General features: G+C 41.3%; 1 long non-coding RNA gene across 1 annotated transcript; it reads left to right on the forward strand.

Annotated features, from left to right (window-relative positions):
• Positions 1–2,778: 2,778 nt before the first annotated feature.
• Positions 2,779–10,038, forward strand: LOC129380074 (uncharacterized). The gene is made up of 3 exons (XR_011895445.1): positions 2,779–2,876; positions 3,637–3,723; positions 9,362–10,038. It is a non-coding gene; the product is annotated as an uncharacterized lncRNA (long non-coding RNA).
• The last annotated feature ends 1,743 nt before the right edge of the window (positions 10,039–11,781 follow it).

Genomic DNA, 11,781 nt, shown 5'->3' on the forward strand with positions numbered 1-11,781 from the left:
TGGAAGCGTTTAATAATCTGCTCAATTTCTGGTGGTTCTGTCACGACTTCACCCTGGTCCGAACTTATCTCTTTGTGAATGTAGAGGGCCAATTTCATGGTAACCGCCTAGCGTTTAACGGCTCTGTCCAAAACGCCCAGGTCACACTATTATGGGGGATGTAATTCACTTACTGATTTCTTCAGAATACCTTCTGTAAACCAAAATAGCTTCAACAACGTACAGGTAAAATTTCACGGCATTTATGCGAGTTTGTCAGCATGGAACACTGTATAATTCACAAAACTATATTGGCCAGCATGGATATAGGAGAAAAATAAAGTATTTCGTGATGTCCCTTCTCCTGTAATATAGGTGGAGCTAAGTATTTCACACCTAGGCCAGCGTTTTCCTTGCTAGAGCAATGGTGATCTCTTAATGTTAGGCAGCTAGTAGACTAGGATCTTTTTAAGTCAATTGATTGATTATTATTGCCGTAGAAGTGTTTTTATCTGTCATCCAGTTTGTTGGTGATCTAGTGTGTCCATTGTAGTAGTCATCCAACGTGCACTTTCCCTAACATTTGTGACATAAAGCAAATTTGTGCAGTTATTTGTCGATGCTGAATCATCGCAACATAAGGAGCATCAATTGCTTCCTGCTTTTACAAGCTGAGTTAGGCACGATGTTCTGAACCTGCAGCATCTTTCGTTGAGATCTTTCACACAGCTGAAAAAGTGAGTATTATCTTTTCCCCTCCTTTAAAGATGCATTGTTGCAAACAACGACATAATGCATACCATGACTGAAATGTGCAAGATCACTAATGAACACCATGGTAAGACGCGGCCCCGCCCTTATCTCAGCTCTCACTGATCACATGGCGCCAGATTTGAATGAAACATATGTGGCGAATATAAAGTGCGCGATTAAATTAGTTCTTGGAGGCACGCTGAGGCGCACGCTAATGGAAGACCTGACTTTCGAAATGATAACGAATGGACAGTAAAACGTTCGTCACTGGATCAATTGTCCGCTACATTTATCGTGCATAGAAAGTGTTGTGCTATTGTACAACACTTTCTATGCAGTGTTGTACAAACAGACGCCCGTTAACTTTAAAAGAAATAAAGGAAAACAGCGCGGCTTTATATCACGTGCTGTTAATGTTGAAGCGGTGTCATATAAGATGTACCGAAAATTTCGCGTTTTCCCAAAAAAAACGAACTCATTAGAATAAGTTTTGACGCCGCTAGGTTGGGTCGACGTAGTTGATCTAGAGGCCACAATGCTCAAAGTCCTTAAATGTGAGACACTGTGCGTGTAATTGTGCCTTTCGCAGAAGATAGGAGCCGTGGTGGAATGTCAGGGATGAAAAATCTGGGTAAATTCATCGGCGATTTACAGCAAGGCTCGTGATAATGCAGAACTACGATTTCTGTATGTGACAACTTAGGCCATGAATCCTATAATAAAAGCTATTTTTCCGAAGGCATAAGAAATTAAAGGCGTCCGACAAGAAATAGCGTAGCTTTACGCCAAGATACATTCGTATTTTCGTTCTTCCGTTAAGCAATTCGGTCGCAGTCTTGCCGTTTGTGTCAAAGTGACAAATCTTTGCAGCATCTTACGCTGCTGTTCGCGAAGCTCTCTTGGACAAACCATGGGAACAAAAATTAGGATCTGCTAGTTCTGCATCGTCATTGAACAGCTCATTTTGCAAAAAAAGTAATAAATTTTAAAGTCAAATTTGCAATTTAATATCTAAGATGTATAATCAAATGAAATTGCCCGCATTCCATGCAGCGCTGCCAATCTAGGTCCTCCATTCGTTTTACCAATATTATATTATTAGTAAGGCTAATGCCATTACGCACTGCGTGGCTGCTCGATGTCTTCTCAACAAACCAAGGAAACGAGCATGATAGCTTTGTAAAAAAACGTGAATCGTACAAAGTCGCAAGAAAACACGAATGATGTGCCACACTGGCCATCTAAGTTTGTCGGTTAATCTAATGCTAAGAATGCTGTAGAAAATACTTGCGATCGACCACCTCAACGGCGTTTCCGTCTTGTTCCTTCGCTCGCTTCATTGCTTTGAAGTGCTGAAAGATATCTGGGCCATTTGTTGCCTCACTTTCTTGCAACAGAAACATCTAGCAGGAATGGCAGGGTCCTCGACAATTAGTGCATCATGTCTCCATGCATGTGATATTAGGAAAAAAAAATTACATTTCTTCTCATACCTGGAGCTGTTCTCATTGAGCCGAAACAGGTTTTGTCCCAGTAAAGCCTGCAAACACAGTGGAGGACTACAGTGCCTAGTGTACAAACATGTTGCAAGAAAGAATGGGCTCGTTACATGCATTGCTTAAACAGCTTCATACAACATGGACTCGCACTTTTAGCAGTACATTCACACGTGCCACATATCAAGCAGCGGATCTGACCAATTACTCGACGCATAAATCTCCCAAGCCCAAGGTCGAATGAACATCATTATTTGGCACTGATAGCGGTGAGAGAGCCGAGTTCATGTCTGCGATTGTTATTTTAGGCTGCAATCAGCGTGCGTCGTAGCCGTCTCAGTGCTGCGGTGAATAAGCCCTTGTTAGAGTCAATGAGGGAGTAACGGAAGCGGCAGGCATCACCATTAAGATTGCAAGTGGGGTCACGCTCAACGTCGCTGCTGTTGCAAATTCAACATGATATTAACTTATCACGGGCCCGCAGACGCCCGTAAAGTTGCTCTTTATAAAGCCGTTGGAAAGAAGCATTGTTCACAACTTCTTCTACAGGGCGATTGAGAGGGCAAGCTCGTGTTCACAGAGGATAGTCAGGCTACAGGACTAGTACTCTCTGCAACGGCACTCTGGGCACAACTGAGCGACCCGAAAGTAAGTTACTTTGTCCTTGCGGCATGATGTAGTTTGCACTCATCACCTTGAATTAGAGCACAAACGCGTTGTCCAGGAATTGAAATATATAAGAACTAGTAGGGCTTGTATTTTATTATGATGTTGAGATAGAATACTCAATAAAACATGCAAGAGAAACAGGCAACAGAGTTTTTCACCTGTATAAAATGTCAGTTTAACTGTTGGTAGTTCTTGTGCAAATTTCTAGACGATCTTTTCGATAGCCGTTCGCGGCTGGCTGTGCGAAGTATTGCTTTATCGGGTTCTTGAAGAAAAACAGCATGAGATGTTTTATGCTGCATGTAAGAATATAATTACAAGGGATGCCTTTTTGAAGACGTCTAAGGCCAACAAAACCGGAAAAAATTGTCTTCATCATTCATTCTACCACCAAGTTAATTTTTTTAGCCACTTAAAATAACTCGGTGTCAATGAGCTCAAGATTATAATATCTACTTGCTACACTTCACATTTAAAGAGAGATGCATTACGTTATGAGCTGAACAACAGCGTAAAATTCTGAACACACAACAGAAGCCGGTGCTTATGGCTCGTACGCTTTCTGTGACGTGTATAGTTACCCTATGAATAACGGTAGCAGGGAGTGTAATCAATTGCTAATCATTTGCAAGATCTTACACATGGTATATTTGAGTTTCTCTATTGCAATAGTGCTGTAACATAACTGATACTGGATTCTAGTAATCTGACATTGCATAACTTCCGCATATCTTTACAGATTCATCAGTAAACATGGGCCTTGCGAAACTCTTTGTCGTAATCACTTTCTTTTTTTCATCGTGTGCTGCGATGGTGTACAGGACCGGTAAGTTGCCAGTTTAATTTCTCGCATGGATACACATGCTTACTTATCTAATTGTGAACGCTATACAGTCTGAAACTTCAGTTTTATTGGTAATATCATCATTGTAGAGACTTATTTGCTTCAATGGCACAAAAATTATCCTCTGCTACGGTCTGTCATTGCAGGGTGTTCCAGTCGGCATATTCTTGAATATGAATGCGCGCAGGCCTTCGTAAAGAAGCTGCATACGTACCCTGTTACAGCCATCGCCCGTAATTGGCAGTTCATAGTTGGCTGTGCGGTCTTCCTGTATAACCGAACCTTTAAGCACTTTCTCTAATGTGACTCTAGAGTGGTCTTTAGAGTTCCTTACAGTATTACGCAGAGCGAAATCTGAAGGGACCATGAATGCGAGTTTGCTAACGGGCCCGGTTCTGTTTTTGAGATAGCTGCTAAGAGGGTGTGGGACGGTTTGCCCTTGAGATAGCTTGGCCTAAGTGGATGTTGTCAATTGGGAAAAATAGATCAGTGAAGGACTAGTTATATCATTTATCCAAAGCAAACTCTAGAGAATGAGCAAAATCTGTCATAAAACACCGTAAAAAGGAAAGAAAGAACAAAAAGAAGAGAATAAGAATAGCGAAGGAATAAAGTATCATTTTATTCTGCCGTATGTTAAGTCTAAAACGAACTGTATAGGCGACAAGCAACGGTCCATTCGCAGCTTATAGTGCAACGAAAATGTTCTTGAATTGCTGATCAACGATGTGTGTGTCATAACAACGTGATTATTAAAGCGCCTAAACATATTGAAAGTCCACCGACGCGTGCACAAAGTCACATAGTGAGGATGTTCACCCTTTGTTTTCTTCAAAGAGAATTGAAAAAGGTCACTGTCAGAAAATGTCATACAGCTATGACAGCGTGTCATTGTCTGGGCCAGACCAGGGACTAAATACCTTCTCAATTGATAGAAGATGCTTATCCCGTCAAATCAAATGGCCATGTTGGGTTGGTGTTGTCGTCTGCTTTGTTGGTTGGTGGCTATGTTGGCGTTAAGCTGGCGATCGTACGGCGGACACTTGATGAGCAGGTGCGCAGCTGACGCATCCTGTTTGGGACTTTAGGTGCCATCAGGCAACCCCAACTTCTTCATTCAATGAAAGAAGAAGAGGTAAAATACCTCCAGATGTAGTCACGTATACCAGCATAATAAACATGCTTTCTAATATTTCATGTATCCTGACGCGCAAAAACAGGTCACTTCTTCATAAGTGAGATAAATTAGCCTGGCCGTCAAACCAAGTGACCTCACTAAGTAATGGTCGCAGTCTGAATAAAAAAGCCTGCCATTTTATATTGAGAATATAAGAGGGGGTCAAAGGATCCAGTTCAATATAAGCCTGCAATATCACTGGGTCAGAATGAATTGAAAGCAAACTTGATGACCAGCAAGAGATGCTAGGTGTAGCCCTTTTGCAATTTAGTAAGATAATAAACTAGTTTTCAATTACTGCGATTTAGTACTTCTAGACACGTCCTCGAGTCAGAGTAGATAGCCCATCTACTATGCAAACGCTTTCGCATATATATTTTGCGACTTGAATTAAACTGAACAGTTCATTCGTCGTGGATTTCATCTTGCTCAAAAATGGATTAATTTTGCTCACACAATATGTAGCGACATAAAAGGCTACTTTCAAACTTTCATTGCTTGTTGAAATGTCAGTGAACCTAAACGTGAACAAATAATGTCGAACCTTCATTTGGAAAATGGTAGGTAAACGTGGTGATGGCTCTACAGATATAGCTGTCTTAAAATATCAAGGCTATAAAAATTTTAATTCACCGATACCCTATCTTTGACTAATGTTGTTCACCTACAGTTCACGACTAAGCTAAGAAAAGCAAAAAAAAAAAGAAGAAATGGACAATACTGCTGCGCGGAAAGCGTCGTCTGTTTTCGAAAATTTCATGTTTCATATATTTCTGCATCTGAGGGAAAGGTCTTATAAGAAAAAACAAAACGCTTTTGCGTAATATGAGAAAGAACAGTTGCCTATGTGGCAGTTAGCTTATTAATGAACCCGTGTGAGACAGAACAGGCGGGCCGTATAGGTTTCCTCACTCACCGAGAGTGATCCCGATCCGAAGACATCAAGTACCTGAAGTACGATGCATAAAACGGCATCGCAGGGCGAGTTATCATTCTAGGTAATATTATGAGCAAATTTGCACCCTGGACAACCACATTATATCACGAGTTTCCGTTGCCGACACGTGTACAGAGCACGTGTACAGAGCACATAGCTTGGCCTATGTAGTTGTTGTCAATTGGGGAAAATAGGTCAGTGAAGGACTGGCTATCGCATTTATCCAAAGCAAACATTGCGAACTCTGCAGGGATGTAAACAGTTCAGGTCAAAATTACTAACGGAGAATGCAAACTCCCCTCCCACCTCCCCCCCCCTCCCCCTACCCACGTGTCGGGGAAGAAACATTCTCAGCCTGAGTGCTATCATAGCCAAGGGAAGGGTTCAAAGCACGTGAATCCCGTCGCAGAAGAGATTTTAGGGTTAGAAGGGTTCGAGCGCCGTGTCGAAGCAAGGGCCATTTGGTGGCTATGTGGCGAAGAAATACATTGAGCGATTTAGTATTCTTAGTGGTAGGGAGCCTGTCTCTGTGCCCACTGGACCTTCATTGAAAATGAGATGAAATCTGAATAGTGTGGATTCCTTCCTTGCAGCGTATAACGAATAGGTGGAAGTTGGAAAGATCGCTATGTAGACATAGTATAAGCAGCGGTTACTTGTCACTCATTGTAACAGGAGGCCCCTTTCAGCTACAAGCTCTGGGACCTCCTTCTGTATAGTTGTGTAAACATGTATGTCTCCTCCTTAATAAAGAAATAATCTGAAACTGAAACTGAAAAAAATAACCACCAGGAAGCTGGCGAAGATTCAGATTGAATGTTACTCATGCATGCAAACAGTTCTTTGTTCTTCAGAACTGCTGCGTCAGTGTACATAACGATTCTCTGAAACATCATTCTGTGGTGCAAGTTGTGTATAGTTCTGTGTTTCTCGGTTGTCTCGCTTGTGGTAATGCATTCACATACTGTATTTCCATATTAGACGAGTCGCAGGAAATTTCGCATATAATTGTTATTTAGGAAAGTAGCATTACCGATTTCATGTGTTGCATAGCTAATGAACTGAATTTCTGAAGGTGGTTTTCTTTACATTCGAAATAAGGAGCTTGACTGTAAGGAGTGAATTGTAGATGTTAGTTTTCCCCTCTAATAATAGATGCTAAAGTATACTTTGACAAAGAGATAATGTCTTAAAGATCACTTGATGCGAGCGGCGCTTGCAGAAAACTTGAAACAATATTTTTCAATGTGTGGTAAATATTCAGGAATGATGCTATTGTCGTGAAATCGAAATACAAGAGTGCATTGAAGAAGTTACCAGTATGTGTAAAGAACACAGACCTAAGAGTAGCTTCCTACGAGCTTATGCACAAACTACGATCAGATCGCGGCGCCTTACAAGGGTTCATTACTCTCATAAGTGCCTAATCAGTGTATAACATACAGTTTTGAGTCCTCCTGACGGGTTATCACACAGTTCAACCTAAGTTGCCGTTAAAGTTTCAGGGGAAGATAGCCAAAGAGCAGTCAGCCGTAGAAATAATATGAATAAAAACATGTCTAATGAGCCTGAGGGGCAATTCAAACGGATTTGTACGCTAGTCTTCTTAATTTTGAATACACGCTGTAAATGCCCCTATTAGCGCAAGATAGAATTCACGATTGGAATCGGAAATTCTTTAGATAAATAAAGCAGCAGTGCAAATATACAATTTTAATCGAGGAAACACACTATTACTTGAGCCCTACCACAATTGCGGGTGTTAGGTATCTTAGCACAGTTACGTTTTGAAATTGAATCACGTGAATGGGTTCATTTTCCAATGTTTGGTAGCAGAAAAAATTCTGTTCGAATCGAAATTAGCGATGACAATTTCACTTGCTGTGCCCGGAGTGTGCGGCAAAGCTGCAAACAAACATTCCTTCAATAAAATATTACTTGTTTCATCGGCTTGTGTTTTGTAACTTCTAAGGTGGTCATCGAAGCGAGGCCATATACTTCTACAATGCCCAACACACGTGGTTCTGACGCACTAAATGCAGTAACAAAATGATGGTATTGGTACATTCCGATGAATTTATATATTACACAGCATAAAGGAACCGTGCACATTTTCATCTGAACAGAGTAGAGCGACACGCATGGCAATAATTTCTACGTTTTACAGAATTTTCAAAAAAATATATGGCAGGTCGTCTAATTCTAGTCTCTGAGGTGGGTTATTCATATCGGCGAATATTTATGAGACTGGAAGAAGTGCATACTCGAGTAATTACCAAAAATCACATCTTAACTTTTAATTAATACATTACGGCGCTAATTGCAATTTAAGGATTCTAATCAGTGAGCCTGAAAGGCATATCGACTTGGAATGACATTTCAAAATGACATCCATTTCCAAAATAATAATTTTCAAAGAATGCGATACATGGGCGTCTCGGTTACTTTTCGTTTCCCGTGCACTAAAGAGCCTTTTCGTAAAACAAAAACTAAGTGGAACAACAGTGCATTTTTACCGCTCGAGTGAAGGCGCATATCTCAATATGCATGCCATTCTCTAAATTTGTTCCATGTGGATATGCCATGGAACGACAATGGCTACAATTTGAAAATTGCAGTATGTGCCGTAAATTAATTAATGAAAAAGTAGAGAATAAATTCATTTATTAGTCGATTATGCATATCAATTTTTCTTGCAAGTAATGTCCGCCGCTTCGAGGAATGCAGTTCAAAGAGTACGAATACGCTTTCTGCCGCAGGTGACGCTTAAAAATTCCCTAGACCAGCCTTTCTGAGGCACTTTCTCCCTGTTTACAAACTTTATACCCTATAAGTTAGAAGTGATAACCCTGCATATTAGCAAAATTGGAGAACCAATGATCGCGGGGGTAGAAGCACCTGCATTTAAGTACATACATACATACATACATACATACATACATACATACATACATACATACATACATACATACATACATACATACATACATACATACATACATACATACATACATACATACATACATACATACATACATACATACATACATACATACATACATACAATGAGCAGCAAGTATAAAGATGACAACCCCTACAAGCACCCTTGAGAAAAACCATGAACCAAGCTTACCATGAGTATAGAGTGGAAAAAAGAAGTATTAGGCGGTCACATCAACTTATTACGAAGCTGACAGTCGAAAAGCACCCATATATTCGCCGATAGAATGAATCCCCTAATCTTGAGACGCGGGCATGCCGCTTGCGCCTACGCACTGGCTAACATCCTTGTCTTCGCGTAATCTTTAACAGACGCCTACGTGTAGCGATGACCATTTTCGAGAGCTTTAGCAAAATAATACAGTTTCGCAATCGTCTGCATTCCAACTTTCTGATTGTGGCAGACTCGTGCGATGGCGATGCGAATATTAGCTCGAAAATTAGCCTTGCAAGAAACTGTTTCGCTGAATTGAGCTAAGCGCTTCCTGCTGCGTTTCCAATTTCAGATGGTCCATGTGACTTCACAAACATCCAACTAGACGACGAAATGTTTTCCAAGCTGCTGGTCAAGCTTCCAGAAGTTCTCGAGTACGGCCCACAGAGGTTCCGCTCTCTCCTCCCAGGAGTTGATGTCGGCGGAATGACTGTGCGTGGCCTGAGCAAACTGCGCCAGTTCGGGCCCCCAATTCCTTACTGTGCCGAAGGAAGGCGCATGGTGCAAGTCGACTTCTACAATGGTGAACCAATAGAACTCGCCTCGCCATGGAAGACTTGCTCAGGCCAACAAGGAGAGTTAGCTCTTCGCTCCATGTTCTTGCGGTTCACAGCGCAATTTACCATTATCAAGCCCTCTGGTGAAGGATTGAAGCTGCAATTCGAGCGTGCACTTCCTGTTACAACGCAGAACATCCGCGTTGTTGTCAGAGGTATGGGGGATATTGTGCTCGATGCTGTTAAAACACTGAGCGCACTCCTACCAAGTGTTCTTGAAGAAGCTTGGAACAGTCAATTTCCGCATAATCTTGCCAGGGCCTTCCGTATGGTCCGTGAGTGAAATATGCACAATAAAAAATGTCGGTGTCACCACACCGAAACTTAACCTGAAATCCAAAAAACACCGTCTTGTAATCATGTCGCTTTATCTTATTTCAAGAAACCTAATAAAATCACTTTCGTTTCTGGAGTGCTCTGCTTTTATATCTTTTATCGGCACGACATATTGTCATTGTTCTTCTATATGTGTCAGAAAAAGTAATCGCTTAGTCATGAGGAAAAATAGAAAAAACTATTAGGTGTGTTAGCTACAGCCATTGCCTTCATTCTGGAGGAGCGCTGGGCAACATTTGTTTACTTTTACTACTCTGTCTTCCGCAACAACATTAACGGAAGAAAAGTGACATGAGAGAGCCGATAGTCTCTTTCAGGAAAATTCGCTACAAGATAAATTGGAACATTATAGGCACTTTTATTTCTGGTGAGCGGGGAGGACTGGACAAGTTCCGGAGAAAAAATTCACTAGTAAGGGATTCACAAATGAAATAGTCGTACGTTTTCGTCGACGTGTCATCCACAGGTGGTATATTTCCCTCAAGCCAACGTCTACTATAATACAACACGAAGACTATTGCAAGCGAAACAAAATGTCTCCCATTTCCCGCTTCGCCTAATCGGAGTAGGAAATCGGAGAAGAAGAATGGAATAGCGGAAGGAAAGGTTGCAAAATGTTCGAAGCTGGAAAATATTGTACGCTGACGAGTCAACTTCAAACACGAAAAAAGATGGCAAATACCTCGTTCCGCCCACTGAGGGACGGCTGACAAAACTGAGAACACCTTAACGCCGACGAGTTTGACCATGAATAAAGTGTAATTGGCTTTAGAGCTTGCCAGTTATTTTTTACCAGTTGGCGGGCAGGAGACGATAACCAAGTGATTTTCTTTTGATGGTACACTAAATTTAGGGCTTGAAATGTCGGACTTCTCTATCAGGACGGTGCATTTTTCCCACCGCACGGCTGCTTCATTTCCCCAAAAGCCAGGTCCGTCTATAAAAGCTGAGTAGCTACAGAAGGCCACTGAATGCGCGTTGAACAAAGCAGTCATTGTGCCTATTTATTAAAAAAGTTTTTAGGCTAATTCAAATTAAATGCCATACACTCTATATAAAAAGCGAAAGCAGCGGGATGGAGAAAATTTCTCGGTCCTGATAAAGCATCTTTTCAAAGCCTCCTTAGAGCGCCAAAATAGCCAGGGATGGATAAACGAAGTTAGGTCATAGTAATGCCATTTGCGCGACGAATGGGCAACTGCGGGTGACGTTACTCGAAAAATATGCCCGCTATCACGCACCTCCAGGCATCTCATCTTTTCACATTCTCCTCGCATGAATTGATAGGAGGAAAAGAGTAAAACAGTGATTGCCTAACAAGTGCAACGCTGCGCCTGCATTTTGGCTTAGATCAACGCGTAGAGTTGAAACTAAACAGAACAATTTCAGTGTCATCAATACTCAGCGCCATGTCCTGCTTTTTTTTCGGTCTTAGCTTGTGTCTCCGTAGATCGCGCATTGAATTTATCAATACTACGAAGGAGAACATGGGTGTCGCCACCGGAATTATATATCGTGTGTCTGCATTCGTGTATAATTTGACTAGGCGAGTTATTGATCCTCTTATATGCTTAGCTGCAATGAAAACCAAGACATGCGTGAAAGCTATACCACTGCTTGAGCAGTCGGGAAAATATCACATTAAGTAATTTACAATGGCTATTAAATATTTTCCGCTTCAACAAAATAACTGTAGTTCTTCATTACCTCCATATTATTGAAGTACTTATTGAAACAATATTATGGCGTCAAAATCCGGAAGCCGTGCTATTGAATAAACTGAGGCTGGTGTCGAACGTCTACTGCTAGAGCGTAGTCC

The sequence above is a fragment of the Dermacentor andersoni genome, chromosome 7 (genome assembly GCF_023375885.2).
Source record: "Dermacentor andersoni chromosome 7, qqDerAnde1_hic_scaffold, whole genome shotgun sequence".
NCBI classification, from domain to species: domain Eukaryota; kingdom Metazoa; phylum Arthropoda; class Arachnida; order Ixodida; family Ixodidae; genus Dermacentor; species Dermacentor andersoni.